The sequence below is a fragment of the Diadema antillarum genome, unplaced genomic scaffold, assembly GCF_040938485.1.
Source record: "Diadema antillarum isolate AM-2024a unplaced genomic scaffold, OU_Dant_1.0 seq00001023_RagTag, whole genome shotgun sequence".
Taxonomy (NCBI): Eukaryota; Metazoa; Echinodermata; class Echinoidea; order Diadematoida; family Diadematidae; genus Diadema; species Diadema antillarum.
In genome coordinates this window covers 33,114-53,794 of record NW_027271858.1, presented here as the reverse complement: position 1 = coordinate 53,794, position 20,681 = coordinate 33,114, and the positions used below count along the sequence as shown (strand labels likewise).

At 37.3% G+C, this 20,681-nt stretch overlaps 1 pseudogene; it reads right to left on the bottom strand.

Annotated features, from left to right (window-relative positions):
• Nucleotides 1–8,805: 8,805 nt before the first annotated feature.
• Nucleotides 8,806–20,681, bottom strand: part of LOC139742839 (uncharacterized) — a 32,563-nt pseudogene continuing 20,687 nt past the window's right edge.

Sequence of the window (20,681 nt, the reverse complement as noted above, 5' to 3'; positions counted from 1 at the left end):
AACTAAGACAAGGAAATTCAGGGAAACTTTTGAGGTACCAAAACTTTATATTATCTTTAAGAGTACATTATATATGTGTTGTTGGGTGAAAATTATTTGCTTCAGAATGGTCTCATATTCAATTACTGTGCATTTGAACGTTTCCAGGTTAGCATGCCTGGTCAGTGACGGAACATTAATCTGCACATTACTTGAAAATGAGACCATCCTGAAGCAAATAATTTTCACACAACAGTAGATATATAATGTACTCTTAAATGAATCCCACAAGGATTGGAACAATCATCCCTCAGCATTCCCACTGATCGGTTACTAGCCATCCCCTTTAAAAAGAACCTGATTGTCAAACTAAAAGCATTTTAGTAAAATTTCCTAAAATCTATACACACAAGTTTCTTGGTAGAGCCTTTTGACACATGACAAACAAATTCTGAATAGTGGTAGATGGATTTTGAGGCCTTCTGAAAACTATGTTTTATCTTAAAAAGAACTTGATTGTCAAAATATAAGCATTTTGGTAAAATTTCCTCAAATCTATACAGACAAGTTTCTTGGTAGAGCCTTTTGAAATTTGGCAAACAGATTTTAAATGGTGGTACATGGATTTTGGGCCCTTCTGAGATTTATGTTTTATCTAAACTAGATATATCACTACGGCTACTGATATGCCTCCGCCATAATGCATGGTTCTCCTAATAGGTCTATAGTACAATGTCTTGACAGTGTGTGATGACAGTTTCACACAATTGGCAAAATATTAAAATGACAGGTTTGACACAAATGTGCTGAATGTTCACTTTCCTAGAACTAGGTTCAATTGGATGAATGATTAAAATGTCAGAGTGCAGGTATTTGGGGAACTGATGATTTTTACTTGACTTTTGACCATTTTATAAGTTTATACATTGAGTAATTTTCAAGGTATTGAGAAAAAGTATAATTTCAGTATCAAATGGGAAAATAGCATTATCTAAACCTGGCCTTTGACCTTTGACCTCACAGTTCCAAAGAGAAGCACTTTTAGGTTGAACATGCATAAATATGTAAGTTTCATGATGATACCTTGAGTTACTTTTGAGATATGGAGGAAAAAGTGCAATTCAGCACTTTCAGCACTGACCTTTTGGCAAGAAACTTCCCACAGAATATATATTGGGTAATACATGTATACAGCAAGTTAAAAAAAACAACCTTCAGGCATTGCATAAATATAGGGAAAGTAGTGATATTTTGAGGAGTTGACCTTGAACTTTGATCCCTGACCCCCAACTTCCCTATATAATCACTGCCCATTGGAACAAGCATATATACTAAGTTCCATGAAGATACCTTGAACCATTTGCGAGATATGGAGAAAACATGAATTTTCAACCTTTTTTTTCACAAAATAACCTGTGACCTTTGACCTCGTGACCCTAAAATACAAACAAAGTATTATCCCCCCAGGATATACCCTCATACCAAGTTTGATGTAAAACCACCACATGGTTCTTGAGATATTGACAAAAACAAAACGGGACGGACGGACGGACGGACGATCCGAAAACATAATGCCTCCGGCCACTTCGTTGGCGGAGGCAATAAAAAGAACCAGACTGTCAAAATATACGCATTATTAATAAACTTTCCTAAAATCTATACAAAAAGCAAATAAGCTATTACTAATATGGTCTCTTGACTGAAACAGACAATCAAAGTCCAGCTATTACTAATATGGTCTCTTAACTGAAACAGACAATCAAATCCAGCTATTACTAATATGGTCTCTTGACTGAAACAGACAATCAAAGTCCAGCTATTACTAATATGGTCTCTTGACTGAAACAGACAATCAAAGTCCAAATTCATAATACCCTGACAAAGTGACATGTACATTTGTATTGAAGTCAAGAAGTGAGAAATACAACCACAACACTGCTTAATTCATTGTACCTTGGTTAAACAATCTAGTCTACAATACAAAACACACGAACCATGTTACCATTAAAGGACAAGTTCACCTTCATAGACGTGTGGGTTGAGTGAATGCAGCAATATTAGTAGAACACATCAGTGAGAGTTTGAGCAAAATCGGACAATTCATTCAAAAGTTATGAATTTTTGAAGTTTCTGCTCAGTCACAGCTGGATGAAAAGACTGCTATAGCTTGTGATGTCATATGAGTACAACGATATAAAGAAAGAATAAAGAAAATTCAACATATTTCCATTTTTCTCGCATAACAAAAGAACACTTGACTTCTCTCTTTCAGAAGGCACTTGACTTCTCTCTTTCAGAAGGCAGGGGGAATAATATTACCCTTAACATACGTCAGTAGTAAGTCGAAGAAATGTGCACTTTATTCAAAAAGTAAAGTTTTGTGAAATTCTCTTTTTATTTTCCTTATATAGTTGTACGCATATGACATCATACACTGTAGTAGTCTTCTCTTCCAGCAGTGACTGTGCAGATACTTGAAATATTCATAACTTTTGAACACATTGTTCAATTTTCCTCAAACTTTCACTGATGTGTTCTACTAATATTCCTGCATTCTCTCAATCCTTATGTATATGAAGGTGGACTTGTCCTCTAATAACAGTGGATAGGTTTTAATGCAGACATCAAACACTGTACAAGTGTACATTTCATGCTTCCATGCATGTATATACGGTGATCATAGGAAGATCACACGCTTCATTTTCTCTCTACTTCCCCTCCTGATTCTCCAACAAACACTCTATAGAATGTAATCTCATTAAATGAAATCTGTTTAAAAATTGTCTGACCAACATTATACAGTAAACCTCGCCTAAGTCGACATTGCAGAAGTCGACACGATAAAAAAGTCCTCATTTTTGCCTTTGCTATTCTTTGAAAATTTCCTCATCTAAGTCGACATTCATAAGTCGACAACTCGCGTAAGTCGACCTGATTTTCAGTGCCAACTGAGCTGAAATACGTGTTAATTCCCTCCTCTAAGTCGACATAATTTTTTTTCGCTCAAAATCTTATCGCCATCCTCTGAAAAGAATCCTTTTCCCGCTCCGATTCACAGCATTTCTACTCGCTAATTCCCTAGTGTATGGAGAGGTAGCGTTCACGCCATGAATCCATTGTCTTGTACGCCAGAATAGAAATGGCATTCACTCATTTACACTGGAGTATTAGATGTAGTACCCAAGGCAGTTCACTCTCCCCCTTTTCTCCCTCTCGTTATTCTCAAAACGCACACATTTTGTACTAGTAGAGATTCATTATCTGAACAGGAAATAGGTGTTTTCGTTAATCCGAATATTCTAACGTTAATTATTCTGAAGCATTATTAGAAACCTGGGCCCGTTTCTAGAAATTAATTAAAATGCAACTACATTGTCATCAAATGCAATAAAAAAAAAGCAGGTGTATGACATGACATGCAACTTCGCATTTAAACGCAAGTGTGTTGCTGAAAAAATTTGCGTTCGATAATCATATAAAACTTGAAAATAATTGTACGAACCACTGAAACTCAATTGCGATTAAATGCATCTCTAAAAATCAAATGCAAGTCCATCAAATCACACGCAATGCTGTATTTAAACGCAAGAGCGTTGCAGAGAAGACTTGCGGTTTTTGTACGAAACTATAAGAAACTGCGTTTAAAAGCATAAACATCTACGGAAGTGTGTTATTGTTGAAAAGACTTGCATTATTTTTTTATTTCGTATGCAAAAATAAAAAATCAAACGCACTGGCTCTGAAAATCAAATGCAAGTCCATCAAATCACATGGAAAGCTAAAAAGACTTGCGTTTCATAATCATACACAACTAGAAAATTGTAGGAAACTTCAACTCAACTGCATTTAAATGCAACTCTAAAAATCAAATGCAAGTCCATCAAATCACAAGCAACGCTGTATTAAACTAGAAATGTCGCTACGGCGACTGGTGTATGCCTCCGCCATAATGCATGGTTCTCCTAATAGGTCTATAGTACAATGTCTTGACAATGTGTGATGAAAGTTTCACACAATTGGCAAAATATTAAAATGGCAGGTTTGCCACAAATGTGCTGAATGTTCACTTTCCTAGAACTTGGTTCAATTGGATGAATGATTAAAATGTCAGAGTGCAGGTATTTGGGGGAACTGATGATTTTTACTTGACTTTTGACCCTTTTATAAGTTTATGTATTGAGTAATTTTCAAGGTATTGAGAAAAAGTATAATTTCAGTATCAAATGGTAAAATAGTATTATCTAAACCTGGCCTTTGATCTTTGACCTCACAGTTCCAAAGAGAATCACTGTTAGGTAGAACATGCATAAATATGTAAGTTTCATGATAATACCTTAAGTTACTTTTGAGATATGGAGGAAGAAGTGCAATTTAGCACTTTCACTTGACCTTTGACCTTTTGACCTTTGGGCAAGAAACTTCCCACAGAATATATATTGGGTTATACATGCATACATCAAGTTAAAAAGAAATCCTTCAGGCATTGCATAAACATAAGGAAAGCAGTGATATTTTGAGGAGCTGACCTTGACCTTTGACCCATGACCCCCAACTTCCCTAGATACTCACTGCCCATCGGTACATGCATATATACTAAGTTCCATGAAGATACCTTGAACCATTTGCGAGATATGGAGAAAAACATGAAATTTCAATCTTTTTTTCACAAAATAACCTGTGACCTTTGACCCCGTGACCCTAAAATCCAAACAAAGTATTATCCCCCCAGGATATACCCTCATACCAAGTTTGATGCAAAACCACCTCACGGATCTTGAGCATGCCGTCAATCCCTCGTTTGAGGCGAGACCCCACTTCCATGAAGCTGATGGGGTGCTATACCTCGCTAAAGATTTTTCGTTTGGGAGTTGGGAGTCGAAGTATTTGTCCATTGCAAATTAACTTTCTGCTCAGGCGTGACAAACCTGGAGGCCAAGCCAGGGTTTAATGACTACAGCAGCTGTCGTATTACATAAGAGCATGATAAGGATATCTGCCTGTGGCAGACCATTCAAAGTGAACTCAATTTTCTCTATCCTTTCTAAAGTTTTCAATTTTATATTCTATTGAGAAATTCTATGGTCAACCATTTTACATTTTGAATGAAAAAAATTGACCCATAAATAACAAAAATACAGGAATAAGAAGGAGAGCATTGCCAGTTTGCCGGTGCTGACAATGTGCAATGCACACATACACACACGTACACACACACGAAACATGGAGCTACATCCACCCATGCCAAAACCAAAACGATCTCCTCCTCTCGCTGTGCCCCCCCCCCCCCCCCCCCCCCCCTGTGGCGCTGTGGCGATGACTGATGCTTAGATTAGGCCAGGGTCAAGAAACAGGTGTTTTATATCTTTGGTTTTTAAGTCATTGATTGCCAAGATATACACTGGCATTATTTACGGGGGTGTAGCCTCTTCAAACGAGAGATTTGCGTCATGGATATCGACAAAAACAACACGGGACGGATGTACCGACGTACGGATGGACGGACGGACGGACGACCCGAAAACATAATGCCTCCGGCCATTTCGTTGGCGGAGGCATAAAAACGCAAGAGCGTTGCAGAAAGAAACTTGCAAAACTAGAAACTGCGTTTAAACGCTTGAAAATCTTTGCGGAAGTGCGTTATTGTTGAAAAGACTTGCTTATTTGGTATTTTGTTAGGGAACTTTCGCCATGACCGAACTTAGTCTGCACTAGCAGGGCAAAGACATCGCAACATTTACACGTTTCAAACTACCGAAACACATGCTGCTTCACGAAATGTCAATGAAAACATGGTAGCAAATTATTGTTACGGTTCGCTATTCCGAAGGTTTAAATCTCAGTCCAAAGTAAAATTAGTCCAACAATGGAAAGAGGTTTGTTTTTACGAGGGTTACTAATCCAAAAGATGTCGTTTTCGGATTAACAAACTTTTCTTCTTCTTTTTATTTTAGATGGGCCCGTGCCGTACAAAGCGGTAATGTTGCGAATCGGAGCGTGAGAACAATTTATTTTCAGAGTATGGCAATAGAAATTTAAGCAAAACGCTTAACATGGCAACGTAGGGAAGGAAAATCACACATATTTCAACTCAGTCGGCACTGAAAAATTATCTCGACAGAATCATATGAATTCACACGCATATCTTCGCAGCAACGCACTTGAATTTAAATCGCAAAGTTGCATGCAATTTGGGGAATTTGCATTTGATTTTTTAATTCAAGTTTAAAACGTAAAGTGTCTAGAAACGGGCCCAGGTTTCCAATCCCGCTCTCTCAAAATCTCTCTAAAGATTTGGGAATTTTGCTTTGTCATTACAAATCCGTGCAAGATTTATGCATGAACTAAAACATTATTGTTGCTAATGTCAATAGGCATGTTTTAGTGGCAAAATTAGTAAGATTTGGGTAGCGATCCGCATCGTAATCCAAATCTTACTCTGTACAGGGGAAATTAGTTTGAATTTATAAGTTAACAAAATGTAGACTTACGCGTAAGTCAACGTGTTTTGCTCAGTCCCGATTATGTCAACTTACGCGAGGTTGACTGTACTACCCATCATACTACAGATAGCAATAGCAATCCATCTCTCAAGACTATATCTAGCCACAAAAACAAGTTCCCTTCATTGTGTGATGACTGTTGTTGTGCAGCTTTAAGTCATGTATGTTGAATGTAACATCACAGCAGCCACACAATACTTACAAGCTGGGCACGATTTGCCTCTTTTAAGCTGAACATTGCATTGGTCAGCCAGGGCACAATGACCAACCTGCTGTTGCTTTGTAAAAAAGTTGCACAAGACTTGAAAAAAAAAAAGGCAAGAAACGTTGTGACAAGGTCTTCTGTGTTGCAGAAGTATTGCGCGAAACGTCGAGGAGGGCAGTTTTTGCAACCCCCCCTGCTCTTTTAGGGTTAAAATGTTTTGGATGAAATATTATATGTGACCATGCACCACAAAACCAACAAAAAGTTGCCAGACAAGGATTTTTAGTTTAAGGTAGATTCTCAAAGAGCAGACTTTGAGCTTCAGAATGATGTATAACTCAGGTCAAATGGACTTTCCTTACCTTTCTAAATATTGAAAAGAAAACACATAATCATGAAAAGTTTTTAATTAGAAAAGAGCCTCTAACATATACATTGCAGGGTCTTTTCAAACGCTTAATTACCTCCATCAAGGGAGGAGGTTATGTTTTCATTACCATTTGTTTGTTAGTTAGTTAGTTAGTTTGTTTGTGTGCAAAATAACTCAAAAAGTAGTTAACGGATTAGGATGAAACTTACAGGAAAGGTTGAGAATGACACAAGTAACAAACGATTAACTTTTGGAAGTGATCTGAGAATTTTGAGGGAGTTTATGAAGGATTTTTTGATATTTTGGCAGGTAGGTTCAATGAACTTGGGAGTTCAGGCTGCGCGTATTTGAGGTTTGCATGCACGCACTAAAGTGCATGCTCTAGTTTCTACTAGGGCGAGGCACGCCATGCAGCTGATGGGTTTATGACGTAACAAAGGCTTCAATATTGGGGAATCGGGCGACTTTCAGCACACAATGTTGTAAGTACATATGGGTGGAAATCACTGATATCTGTATGGAAGAACAAGCTCAGTGGTGGAAATGAGCTGCATGCTTGGCGGAGGTCTGCGCTGTCAGAGTGCTTCTCTAGTCTTATTTAAAGGCATACAATCATGGCGAGTGGTTTGTGCGGCATGGAGACGAACGCAACACACTGCCTCCCCCATTCTGTATCAAATGTAGAGACACCGAATGAGAATAGCGCTGGCTGAATGGGTCAGCGAACAACACTCTAGACTACAAGAGCTCTGTGCTATAAATCTCAAAATGGCTGTCCAAGCGAGCCACGAGAGCTTCTGAATGGACGCACACTCTCAGAGCGCATTCGCATGAAGAGAGGCAAAAAGAGCCACGCGTCTTCTGGCCTCTCTCCTCCAATCACCGCAGCTCGCGGTGACAATGTTTGTGTATGATGCGTACACACACATGCACACACACAAACGTGTCTCAGTGGTAGCATTGTCCCACACGTTTACGTATAGCACCGAGTCTGGCATTGCGCAATTGCATGCACAAACTTCTGTTGTTCGGAGTTTACGTAAGAAAGCTGAAATTGATTGTGTTCTATCAACATATTCTATCCATAACTGATCAACGCATTAGCATTATCCTTTCAAACGTTATTAGAGTTGAAAGTGGAGAGTGTATAAAGGGTTTCTAAGAAATGAAAACGGGACTCTGAGACACACCTAATCACACTATTCTACAGTAAAGTGTTCTAGAAAAACTGCTAAAAACACAATTTCCCATTTGTTTTAAGATCCTAAAACTGTACCATAATGTAGATGAAGTTTTGCTCTTTCAGAAAGTATGAAAAATCTCAGATTGCCTAGGTTGAGTCCTGACACAAAATCAGTGTGTGTGACTTTTTGTTGTTTTGTGACGCACGGTCACATATGTAATGCAGTTTATTGCTTAATCAATGAGATCAAATTTTAATGAGAGAAAGCATTCTGGTGAATACATACAAGTTGTAATTAACATTCTTGCATTTGTGGCATCATTTTTCACACACGCCGCCTCCCTTCCATTTGTATAGAGGTCAGTGATTGGTACAGTGACAGCCAGCAGGTCAAAGGTCAGTGCAGTCTGACATCAACAGTAGCACATGGCTACCTGCACCACTACCCCACCAAGGTAGTCTAGGCAGTCTAGGCAGATTCCTTTGCACACTGATGATTTTCATGTACTGTAGAAATTTAAAGAATAGCAGGAAATGTGAAAATGTTGCACAATTTTACTTCCTCCTGAATACCAGAGAATTTTGTAGCATAGTTCCTACAGAGTGCATTTTTATACTTAGGCAGGCCATGATGATGGAATGCACGATATCTCTCATAACAGTACATAAGACACTTTTCAGCATGTGAGTTTACACACACAGATAGAGATACATGCATGTATCAATATGGTTAGAAATGTCTGAACATCTCAGTCTTTAGCACCACGCTAAGATTCACTGATTGTCAGTGCACATGGACACAATAAAACCTTGCACGACAGAGTGTACTTAACTGACATATTTCACAGACCACAGGGAAGGAACACATCAGTAGGTGAGGGCAGCCTAGACTGCTGATAACTAGTGTCCAAGCATTCTAGCATTCTAGTGTGTGTGTGTGTATATAGGCTCTCGTAGTATCTTCTTGTGTCTACAAATAGGAGTCCACAATTGATGAAAGCAGACTTTCCTTTAAACAGTTGGAGCAGTGATGGCATTATACTGGTGCTGTTGCATATTCCTGCTGATGGTCATATGTAGCCTATAGGGTCCAGCATGCCTTCCCAGTTTGGTTTACAGTAACATCGCACTTGATCTGAGGATCCTGAGTCATGGCTGTCACAAAGAAAATGAGAAACAATATCAACAAATTGAATTCATTAGTGATCTAGGCAATTAGCGCGTGAAACATTTTGTCTAAAGCCAAAGAGAAACACAGGCATTGCATCACTTCAATTTGAGCACGAAGGGACAAATAACACTTTAGACATAAAACAACTGGATTGCTAAGGCTAGCAAGTCATATCCACTATCAAAATTGGCACTTCTTTGAACATGAACAAACAATACAGAATGCAGATTAGATTCACTGGGACTGATTGGATGTACAGTGAAATCCTTTTTTCACTGTACACTGAAATCCTTTTTTCACTGTACACTCTGCTGTACACCCTGGTTGATCCTTGGAACCATCTATATAACATCATCATAACCGTAACCCCCCCCCCCCCCCCCCAAAAAAAAAAAAAAAAAAAAAAAAAAACAACACACAAAAAACCCCCAAAAAAACCAAAAAACCAAAAAACCAAAAAAAAAAAAACCCCAACCCCCCCCCAAAAAAAACATAAGCACTAGCTCATTTACAAATTGATCAAACATATGAGCAGTCTTAAGGTTGTAATTACCCAGTATACATATGAATATCTTTTGAGAAATAAAGGAATCATTGGTACATTGATGTATGAAAAAGAAAAGAAAGTTCTAAGGGTTTGAAAATGATTTATTTTCTTTCTGAAAATGTTGTATATTAGGTGTTTACACCTCTTAATATCTATTCCTCATGTGTTTAACCATTCTAACAGAATGAAAATATTAATTTGTGAAATACAGTATAAAATGATAATGAACACAATAAGATCATATTAAATGCATAGTTGAACATAACACACACACAAATCATTCAGTACAGCTCCAGAACGGTACAGGACAGATGGATAGCGTGAATTCATTTCTTTAATGTTTTGTTTATCGTGTGTTTGAATTTGAAAGTGGAAGGCCAAGAAATGGAACCTAGTTGTATCTGATCAGATAGCATAATATGTTTTATCTTTTTTTTTTTATCATGATGTATAGAAAATGTTTTTGTTATAAACTGGAATCTTGTCATAACCAAGTTGTACCATAATGTAAAACAAGATATTTTTGAGGCATGAAATTTTCGTGAATTGGAGCTGACAGTCTTTTTCGTGAGTTGCCTCAAACATTCAATGCATATAGTGGACACAAGAACTTTTGTGTGCATTTTTATTTCGCGAATCTTGGCTCTAGCGAAATTCGCGAACATTCCTTGTTTTACATTACACTGTTAGGTTCACACAAGAAGGAAAATGGACCATCACAATCACCTTGTTATTACCCTAGGGAGATAAGACCGCATAGGTGCTCGCCAGTACATTCTTCCTTTGTTGCTTGTTCTAATCTTTTGATAAAGTGGTATTGAGCAGGCACACATACAATGTATTCTTTCTCCAGGTCAATAGCACAATCAGGGTATGTGTAACAGGGGAAAAATGAGAAAATTTGGTGAAAATGTGTTTTTTGCTGTTTGTTGTAGCCGAGTGTTCAAATTTTCATTTCATGTGAATAAGTGGAGAAAGAGTCAAAATTTTGCATTTAACTGCGCATAAATTAGCATTTTAATTAGGGGTGTCAAATTACATTGAAATGACTAATATATTGGAAAAATTCTTTTAAAAAAGGGAGAATGTCTTTTTTCATCTGAAATCGCTTGTAGATATTCCTGATAATTACCCCTTCCATTCACCACTAGCCAGAGCCATGATGACATATCACAAAACATTAATTAATGTCATATTTTCACTACTCAGAATGGATGATCAATTTTGTAGGCATTACTTTGAATTCATATTTTTTATATTTTATATATTTTATAATATTTCACTTTTAATTTGCCAAAGAGTGAAGAGGTGAAACTTTCAGGAATAGGTAACAGACATTTACTAGCCGTTATTACAAAGTTTTATGAAATTAGGGCGGGTATTTTGGAAGATATGATATTTTTCATCAAAGAATTATCCAAACAGTTTGACCTTGAATGTGCGTATAATGTTTTGAACCATTCTCATATTTATAAACACAGATAGAAGAATGAATATGAGATTTATGATGATTTGAGTTGATATCCAAGCTGTGACACTCAAACAATGACATATTAAGCCAAAATACTATGTTTTTGCTTATCAAATGATGTCTTTAAAAATTGAAAAAGCATTGAAATAAGAACACTTATCATATGACCTTCATGTATAGTAGAACATGGGCATGGATCAGTCTTATTTTTCCTCAGCAATTTGTAAAAATATGAAAAAATAAGTTCTTATTGCTCAAATTTGCTAAAATTTTCACACAATAGATTACTACATATGTACAATTCATCGCTAAAAAACCAAGGATATTCAACAAGGGGAAAAGATTCTTTTAAGCTACAATGAAATTAGGATATACCTCACTGAAAATAATAAAAAAACGGCTGCACTTATTTTCTTCAGCATTTGAAAATGGCTCAAAACTCAAAACTGGATGGTTTGTCACAAATGTGCTGAATGTTCACTTTCCTTGAACTAGATTTACTATTACTGTCTAAAAGTGCAGTTGGGGATTTGAGGATTTTTTCTTGACTTCTGACCCTTTCATAAGTTTAAGCAAGGAGGTTCGAGAAATGGAGTCACTACAGTCTTATTCGTTTTGATCCCATGCTCGAAGCCGCCACTCAAAAATATTTGAAGTATGTATCAAACTGGATCTGCTGCTCAGATGCGAAGACAATTGACTCGTGTCTCATTGCATAATCACCAGCCATTTTCCAAGGAAGATATGTCTTTGTGATGGTAATTGCTTTTCACTATCCCCACTTACAGACGATGGGCGGTAGACAATGGTAAAGGCACGGGGGTACGCGAATAGAAATTGCTCAAATATTGCTGAAATAGATATCAAAATTACTCAAATGTACGTGATTGTATGCTAATCTGACATATCAATTTATAAAGAACTATACTTCAATATGATACCATATAAGTTTCATTTTGCGGAAATAAGGAGAAAAGTGATAAAACCGGTTTTCCATGAGGGTAAAATTTCAAACACTTTCACAAAATACAGCTCAGATTTACACTTTTGCACATATTTTGAAACGGAATTGACTTTTGTTTTATATGCTTTATCATGAGGTGAAATTTCATTGCATTTGATATATAAATGAGAAGCATACAGTCTGTATACCCGATATTATGTTAGCGTTAAAATGAATCTTCAGATTGCTCAGAAAGATGGCGGCTTTAAGCATCGAACATCAAAGGCACAAATGCACCTGTGGAATTCTTTTGTCCATCCATAGAAAACTGACAGCAGATTGAATAATTATAGTCAGTTGTAACTCCATCTCTCGAATTTTCAAGGTACGGAGGAAAAAAGGTAATTTCAGTATTGAATAAAAAAATATTTGCATTTTAGCCTGGCCTTTGACCCTATGATGACCCTAAAATTCCCAAGAGAACCACTGTCAGGTAGAACATGCATAGATATGTACTAAGTTTCATGATGACACCTTGAGTCAATTTCGAGACATGGAGGAAGAAGTGAAACATAGCACTGTCACTTGAGCTTTGACCTTTGACCTTTTGCAAGAAACCTCCAAGAGAATCTCTATTGGTTAATACATTTATATCTGAAGTTTCAAGAAAAATCCTGCAGGCATTGCATGGATAAGGGAAATAGTGACATTTTGAGGAGTTGACCTTGACCTTTGACCCATGACCCCAAAATTCCTTGGAAGAATAACAGAATTCAGCTCTTATTCCCAGTGTGCATCATCTCTGTGTACGTACAAAGTCTAGTGAGGTAGAGCTTAGAGGCGGGTGTGGGAAGGGTTGCCCCTCCCTATCGACGGAGCTTTTGCGTTTTTAAAATTGAAATAAAGCGATTTGAAGCACCCTTTTTTTGGTGGGAAATTCGGAAATTGTCATTCCCCAAAGTATACTAAGTCTACAGAGGAGACCAATCAATGGGAGGGTGGCAAGTTACCCCTCCCATATTCGAGGGAGCTTTTTTTTTTCCATTTAGAACTGAAATTCAACTTTGGCACATTTCTGTTGGAATATCTGGAAATTTGTCAATTAGAGAAGTTCAAGTCTGTGGAAGGAGACATAGCAGGAGGATGTGGGAGGGCGCCTCCTCCTCCTTTATGAGGGAGATTCTGTATTTTCTGATTGCAGTTAAACGTTTTGGTGCACACATTTTGTGGCATATATTTGGACAACTCAAAGTGTAGCCATAGTCTACTTGTATGCACAGGGCAGGGCAAACTGGGAGAAAGCGTGGGAGAGTGCTATCCTTCCTGTATGAGAGAGCTTTTGCCTTTTCATAGTTGAAATTGAGATATCTCGTTTATATGTGGGCAATTCCACGGTAACTGACGTTACACGTAAGGATTTTCTTGAAATTGTTTACCTTGTAGTTTTGTGAATGAAAGCACCTTGGGCTTGCAATTACCATTGATGAATAAGTTCATGAGAATGAAGAAATAGGTGGAAAGATTTTCTCTCAAACTGCATTTCTTATCACATAGCAAGTGAAAATGTGTCGGTAACTGACGTTACGGAAAAAGGACATGGGAAATTATGGTGTAGATGTAAATGGAAATATCTCATGTCCCTGACTTTTAGCCTTTACGTGTTTAATATGGCAATACACCTAGGTTCTTAGGAACAGGTGTGCAAAATAATGTGCACTTTAGTTGTCTCCTTTTACCACCATGCCAATTTCAGTGAAGGCATGACGGTAACTGACGTTACGTAACTGACGTTACGCTTACATTTGCCATAGGGTTTACACATGCAAAATCATGATTGGGAATAGCTATGTGATATTTCATAATTCTGACCATTCAGAATGATTTGGTTGATATGGAGTCATACCTTGGTTCATCAGTCATAAATACACAATGAAATGAAACAGTAGTCCATTTTCTTTGTGTTCTATTAAAACTTAAAGGTAAACATGTCAGTAACTGACGTTACGTAACTGACGTTACACATACTTTGCCGTGGGGTTTACAGAGAACTAATTTATTTAACAGGTTATTATACTGCTGCAATGTACCAGTGACAATCCCAGGCAACTACAGCAACAAATTAAATCAAAATCTGAAGACACAAATAATATTGGGTGGGCCCTTAGGGGGCACCCCCCCCCCCCCCATGCCATAGCACAGTTGGGCAAAAATAATGTAAATGCACAAGAGGATATTTCTTGACATTTGTCTGAAGATTTAATTTTTATTCAACATTTATGATTACACAGAGCCATTAATAGATTAAGCAGTTCCAAGTATAAATATATTGACATGACTAAGGGCTTTTTTGTTTGTTTGTTTGTTTGTTTTTAATGAACAGGAAAGTTTTTATCTACATAGAGTGCTCCACCCATAATACCTTGTAGTACTACACAAAACATGGATACTTTTGTGCTTGAAAAAAATATCAAAATATCTTCCAGGTCATGGGGAAAAAACATGTATCAACTCATAAATATGCATAAATATGTATGAAATCTATTGTGATATATTTCTCCTTCTTTTCTTTATTTTACTCCTGATGATCTCCATCATCAATTGATTTAAATGAAAAGTGTCGCACTTTTAATATTTCTCTGTGAAGAAGAAAAATAAATGCTTTTTTGGTCAAAAGAGCATTATTGTTTTATTCCTAGCTTGAAGTAATTTAACTGTTTTTCTTTTCCTATTCACTGATATATCACGGCTTGCAAATACATTCGAGATACCAAGAAATCGGACTTTGCAACGAAAGAATACTAAAATCAATATAAAAAACTCTTCCTGTTCATAATTATCATGTGTTGTATTACAAAATGTCCCTGCATGAATAGAATAAAGTAATCAACAAATACACACTGTATGAACAATTTTTTTTTTAAACCCTATAGAATCCTCTCTCACTTTGAGCAACATCAGTGTTAAGTTTCAAACAATAATGAGTACATGCCTTACGTACCATAATACAAGATGAGCCATGTTAACTACACCACACATCTAAGTGCAAGAGAAGAAATATCTGTTTGTGCATTTGCCTTGAGGTAGAAACTGGACTAAGCTTCCTGAAAAAAAAAGAAAAATGCCAGCAGAAGCAGACATTGGCGAAGATTGTTAAACTGTTGGTATACAGCTGTGCAGAAGTTGTTTTTTTTTTTATAGAAAATGTGGTTAACATGCAATCATGTCACTGATTAGGCCTACAAACTTTGGTAGCTTTATCATTCCGTAGGACTGGGAATGTACTAATTTGAGTGCATATACTGCATGTGGCAAACTAAACTTCCAGATGATTTAACCTTAAACTTGTGCTGAATCAAAAGTCGAAAGCTCAAGCCCCCCCCCCCCAAAAAAAAAAGATTATCATGGTAAATGAATGAATAAATAAATGAATTTAGAAATAAAATAAAATTAAAAAAAAATATCCATGGACATACCATGGTAATGACATCATTTCCTATGAAAGGGATTGCTGCTCTTTGTTGTAAGTTGACTTCCCAGATATATTGAAATGGCCAAAAGTCAAAAATTTGCCTCAGTTATAATTACTGTCATGGTAACTGACGTTACATACTCGTGTATGACGTTTCGGTAACTGACGTTACACATTTTGTAGTGTTCATTTTGACTCTCCAGTATGCCAAGTATCCTTATGTCTGGTATTAAAATAAAGGCATATGGGCATACATTAGAAATTCCAAGTTACATCATACAGCTCACTTCCTTTGATGAATAAACTTAAAAATTCCTTGTTTTTGGTAACTGACGTTACATCCATCATTATCAAAGTAATTAACAGTTTTTATCAAATTCTTTAAAGCTACCAGCTTTTTTTTTCTATCGTGTGGTAAAAGACTTCTCTGGTAACTGCATATATATGAAAGAATGTTGTTTAGAGTACTAATAAAGTGGATATACAGAGAGTAAGTTATGCGACAATACACTCTTTTCACCATTGAGTTATAGGCATATTTTGGCAGCCATTCATTTTGAATTTTTGGCACCTGTGTCCTAGTTACCGTGGAATTGCCCATACGCATATTTGATTAAATATTTGGAAAATGATCCCCCTAAAATGATCGGGGATCTGAGAGAGGAAAAGGTTGATTAAACAGGGATATTTTTCTTATACATGAGGGAACTATTGATTTTTCGGAATGTAAGTGGTGCTTAAAGATAATAAAAAGTTTTGGTACCTCAAAAGTTTCCCTGAATTTCCGTGTTTCAGGTTAAAGTACCTTTCATATAACTAACACTATGAGACTTACTCACCCAAAAGTGCTCTCATTTCTTAGTAATTATGCAAGTAACTGCGACCAGCAGCCCCATATGCAAAGCGTAATGGGGCTTCGCATTGTAGCATTCAGGATCATGACAGATTTAGTATCGCGGGTAAATATTAACTTAAAATCCAAAAAAATTCTTCATTTTGAAGACTTACCAATTAAGATGAAGTATTGAAAACAGGCTTCGGGCAACGCTTGGTTCTGCCAATAGTCCCTTTCTGTTCGAATTGATGGCTGAATGTGACTCGGTCGAGAGGACCTTGGGAGAGCTACATACACTGAATACTACAGCCAGTGCATGCGAACACAATCACATGCGCACAAATTTCAAATCCATGAACGGATAAGATGTTTGTGTGCGCATGCGCTGGCCGTAGTATTCAGTGTATGTAGCTCTCCCAAGGTCCTCTCGACCGAGTCACATTCAGTCATCAATTCGAACAGAAAGGGACTACTGGCAGAACCAAACGTTGTCCGAAGCCTGTTTTCAATACTTCAAATTAATTGGTAAGTCTTCAAATTGAAGAAATTTTTGGATTTTAAGTCGACATTTACCCACGATACTAAATCTGTCATGATCCTGAATGCTACAATGCGAAGCCCCATTACGCTATGCGTATGGGGCTGCACGCTGCTGGTCGCAGTCAGTGGTTTCGTACATGTACAATACTACCTTGCCGCCATACGGCGGCGGCTCTGGTACGAAACCATTATTGCATGATTACTAAGACATGAGAGCACTTTGGGGCAAGTAAGTCTCACAGACAACATACTTTAACCTGAAACACAAACTAAGACAAGGAAATTCAGGGAATCTTTTGAGGTGCCAAAACTTTTCATTATCTTTAAACAGGAACTTTATGTCAGGGCGGAATCTTAGGAAATTCAAATTTAAGTGGGCGTTGTAATTTTTCCCCCAATTTTTCCCCAATTTTTCCTTCATTTTTTTTTCGTTTTTTTTTTTCACGAACCAAAAGTGTGGGGGTTACCAGCCCTACCTACCCCCCCCCCCCCCCCCCGGTTCCGCAGCACCTGCATAGTACATGTACAGAAACTCACCCTGCTAAAGGTACTGGTATATCACTGCAATAATACTGATAGGGGTCCGGAACATAGTCTGTTTCCATGGCGATGCGTGCCTGCTCCAATTCATCTTCCATCCTGAGATGATTCTCCTGAGGAAGAGCCCAGTAGTCATTGCTCTCAACCTCCATGGACTGTGAATTACAATCAGAAAACAGTATGAGCCCAGTAATCATTGCTCTCAACCTCCATGGACTGTGAATTACAATCAGAAAACAGTATGAGCCCAGTAGTCATTGCTCTCAACCTCCATGGACTGTGAATTACAATCAGAAAACAGTATGAGCCCAGTAGTCATTGCTCTCAACCTCCATGGACTGTGAATTACAATCAGAAAACAGTATGAGCCCAGTAATAGAGGTGGGCTATAGAGGGTGACATTTTCAGAACATGCTCATCACACCTTAGTTTGATGACTTTTTGCCTACTGACACCATTTTTGAAAAAAAGAATGAAAAAAATGCAAAACCCGGGGTGCCCCGGCCGAAATCGTAAAAAATCCAAGATGGCCGCCGTTTCGGCTTTCAAAAGACATTTTTGGCCATAAACTCGGCTATTTTGGGGTCTATTGTGATGATTTTGGTGTCTTACCCCATGTTTTAGGGGTCAAGGAAATGGATTATCATGATAATTTTAGTGAAAAACCTAGGCTTCTGCATGAAACTAACCTTTTCCCCATATTTAGGGTTAAATTTCCTTCTCCTTTACCCCCTACCCCAACCGCCATTTTTTGCACTTTTTTCCATATTTTTTTTTTCAAGTCATGTTAACTACATACCATACTCTTAATAACAAGTTCTAGCAATCTTTTTTTTCCTACTGACAATACAGCAAGAAATATACAAATAACTTACAGTATACATGTATGTGTCATGCCAATACTGGTCATGTGGCTGGTGCATTCAGAATGCACGGTAACTGTGGAACCAGTATTGTACTGTATCTGCTTTATAGTGTCCATTAACATTTTGGTCCTACACAGTAAGACCTTTAACAATATGAATAAATAGATCTATATAATAATAAATATTCCTTCTTCTTTACCCCTACCCCAACCGCCATTTTTTGCACTTTTTTCTGTATTTTTTTCAAGTCATGTTAACTACCATACAACAAGTTCTAGCTATCAATGTGGTGTTTTCTTGCAAGAATACAGCAAGAAATATACAAATAACTTACATTATACATGGTTTACATATGTGTCATGCACTACAGGTCTGAATACCAAATGTTTATCAGCACTACAAAGCAGATACAGTATAAGCACTGGCTTACTGTCACAATGTACATGTACCATGCATCCTGAAAAGCCACACTATACCAATATACAATGTGCATGACACATATATGTAAACCATGTATAATGTACGCTATTTGTTATTATTTATTATTATATTTATCTATTTATATTGTTAAAGGTCTTAGGACCAAAATGTTAATGGACACTATAAAGCAGATACAGTATTTAATACTGGTTCCACAGTTACCGTGCATTCTGAATGCACCAGCCACATACCAGTATTGGCACGACACATACATGTATACTGTAAGTTATTTGTATATTTCTTGCTGTATTGTCTGTAGAAAAAAACAACAAACTGCTAGAACTTGTTATCAAAAGGATGGCGGTTAACATGACTTGAAAAAAATGCGAAAAAAAAAGGCAAAAAATGGCGGTTGGGGTAGGGGGTAAAGGAAAAGGAAATTCAACCCTAAATATGGGAAAAAGGTTAGTTTCATGTAGAAGCTTAGGTTTTCCACTAAAATCATCATGATAATCCATTTCCTTGACCCCTAAAACATGGGGTTAGACACCAAAACCATCATAATAGACCAAAAAATAGCCGAGTTATGGCCAAAAATGTCTTTTTAAAGCCGAAACGGCGGCCATTTTGGATTTTTTACGATTTCGGCCGGGGCACCCCGGATTTTGCATTTTTTTCGTTCTTTTTTTCAAAAATGGTGTCAGTAGGCAAAAAGTCATCAAACTAAGGTGTGATGAGCATGTTCTGAAAATATGACCTAAAATTGACCCTCTATAGCCCACCTCTACCAGTAATCATTGCTCTCAACCTCCATGGACTGTGATAACAATAGCACGCAGAGCAGATGAAGTCCTTGTAATAATACTGCTGTTAGAAGTCTCACTTCAAGGCACATGTCATCATGACAACACAGAAAGTGACAACTCTCTATTCTTAGGTGCTGATTGAAGTATACACCTCTCATTGGATGAATTAAGATAAAATGCCCTATTAGTGTTTTGTGCAAGTGTGTGTGATGAACTATGTCAAAACTACCACTAGAGGGCCTCTTAAGCAATCACTTTTCATTTGAATACCTACAATGGCATCTTCACACAATTCATAATGTACATCTTACAACATACCTGTAGTACTGATTAAAGAGGAGACAATGTTTACGAATTTATGTTTTGGCCCTCACGAGCTTTGCCCAAGGATGATGATGATGATCCACAGCATTTGTATGGCGCCATATATCTGTCACAGAAACATTCAAAGGCGCAGACTCCTCCAAGACAGTTAGCAATTAAATGTCTGGTGAAAAATGTGAGTCTTGAGTGAGGCTTTGAAGTGATCCAGTTTGTCAATTTCACGGAGGATCCAGGTATCAAACTGGTCAACTAGAAGCACTCACAAACTCACAAATCACAGCAGACAATGCAAAAAGCCAACAAATTGGAGGAGTCAAAAAAAAAGAAGGACCCTACAGACATCAAAAATACTTTTTGAATAAGTCTTCATTTCCTTCCACTACTGTATGTAAGGATGGCTTTTCAACAAAGATGGGGCCTACTACATAAAAGTTTGATATCTAATCATGTGCGACTCAAATCAAGTGCAAATATCAAACGAATTTTTTTATTTGATTGCAAGGTCTGTTGCA